Below are 2,055 nucleotides of genomic sequence, written 5' to 3'. Positions count from 1 at the left end.
GTCCCGTTCCTGTTGCATTTATTCGGAAGTGGTTTACAATTATGAATCCATGTCTTTCTTGGTCATGTTCACTTAAACGATGAAATTGTTTCCAAAGTCTAGACTCTGGTTTTTTGTTTTCAAGTTTTTACCCGTTAAGAGGTGGAGGACAGGTGAAGAAAATACAAACGATATTGGGAAGGGAAATTTATAACTCTGAGATGTAATGATTTAAAGTGAAATGCTCTTAACCTTTGCTAGGGTTAGGGTTTGGAAGAAGGGGAGCCGAGAAGTCGTCGGAGTTGGGGGTGCAGGGTTCTATTCGAGGAGCGTCTATTGCTGGTTGAAAACCCTAATAATTGGATTCACCGTTACCAACATTAACATTAACAAGGGTAAGCAAGTGGCTATTTACTATAGTAATGAAAAATGAGTTGATCATTTGCATGACGACATTAGTTCGAAACCCGTTGGTAGCTAATTTAACATTTAATTGAACAAAAATCTATCGTTTGACCAAAAGAAAAAAAACAAAAGAAAAGAAAAGAAAAGAACATGGGTAATCGCATGTAACTACAAAAACCTACAATTGAATCACGCACAAGAAACTCAGTCGACAATCTATCTAAACTGAGTAATAAGGACTAGTGATTTAGTGAATAACAACAATAGATTAATCGCTTGAGATTTAATAAGCAAAATCAGATGGATAATGTTTTCAACCTTAGATGGATAATGTTTTTGAACTGCTGCCAAATCAAGATCACATATCCCTCTAAATCTTTTACACCAATGTATCGTACTCTCTCGACCAAGTCATCATAAAAAAATACTGAAAAATCTTTCCAAAATGAAAGAAGGAGGCGCGCTACAACTAACATAACAGCGAGCTGAAAAACGCTAGCTAGCGAGGCTAACTAGCAATGGCTTTCTCTGAAAGGGGTTCGCTTCTTCAAGCTCCGCACAACCTATACAAGTTGCTGCTCGCTTTCTCTCAGCCACTAATGGCTTATGTAGTGGTTGGCATTCTTACGCGCTCTTCTTTGCCCCCATCCAAGGGTCACCTTTGGATGTTGTCATGACGCTTTGGTTACGAAGGTTGTCGAGGTCTAGGTTTATGGATGGATTCAGTTAGTGAAAGTCCCCCAAACTCAATCAATATCAACATGTCGTGATCGGTTAGGCTTGGTTGATTTTGTTAGAAAAGAAAGTAGGTTTCGGGGGTTCGTTGATTAGTATACCTGCAGTGCTGGTAAGGTCGGGATTGTGGTCATCCGTCTCCGGTTTGCCGGCCAATAAGATTTCTGAGATTGACCAGCCAGCTGGGTTGGTTTGGCTATTCCTTTCTATTGAAAATGAGTCAGCTGTTTGCGCGAGTCACCTTCTTTTAGGCTTTGCTGGATGACACGGCATTCTCGTTTAAATTAGGCTGGCCATACTTGTGATGGTTCCCAAGGATCCAATATGACCACTTAGGTCTATGTTGCCACAATATTGTTTTATGGAAGCGGGTGGGCAGAAGTTTGGCCCAATTTTTTTTGGTGTCGTAGGGAAGGGATTGGCCTTTCAAACGTATATTCAGTCGTACCGGCATGGCCCCACTGATTTGTTTTCGATCGGAGCATCAAGCAACGCAACCCGGTTCTACTTGACTAAGCCCCGTGCTCGTCCAAGGAGGGAGTTTGCTTTACCCAACTCCCTGTTTGATAACAAGGTAGAAACCCCCGACCTGACATTCATTAGTTTCAAATGAAGAATGAAGAGTACCCTGCCCCAGAAAGCACCTACTCTTATAAAAAAAAAAAAAAGCGTGACTTTACTAAACAAGCAAGAAAAGCCTTTTCTATGTTATTAGTAAAGCGTTAACGAGCAAGAGATGCGCTAACACGCAACGACTTTCGCGCAGCTCAATCCTTTGCTTTGTTTTATAGTTAGGGGCCTTTTCAATAAGGCTCGCGTAGGGGCGCTCGCGTTTTTTGGCTTCCCTAAAAAAATTTGAAGTTGGTAAAGACCCACCCCTTGTTTCAGTCAGAATGAGTCCCCGGGACCCCGGGACATTGGCTTCCACCAACAGTG

This window comes from Pyrus communis, chromosome 13 (assembly GCF_963583255.1).
Source record: "Pyrus communis chromosome 13, drPyrComm1.1, whole genome shotgun sequence".
In the NCBI taxonomy this organism is placed as follows: domain Eukaryota; kingdom Viridiplantae; phylum Streptophyta; class Magnoliopsida; order Rosales; family Rosaceae; genus Pyrus; species Pyrus communis.
Note: the sequence above shows the minus strand (reverse complement) of the source record.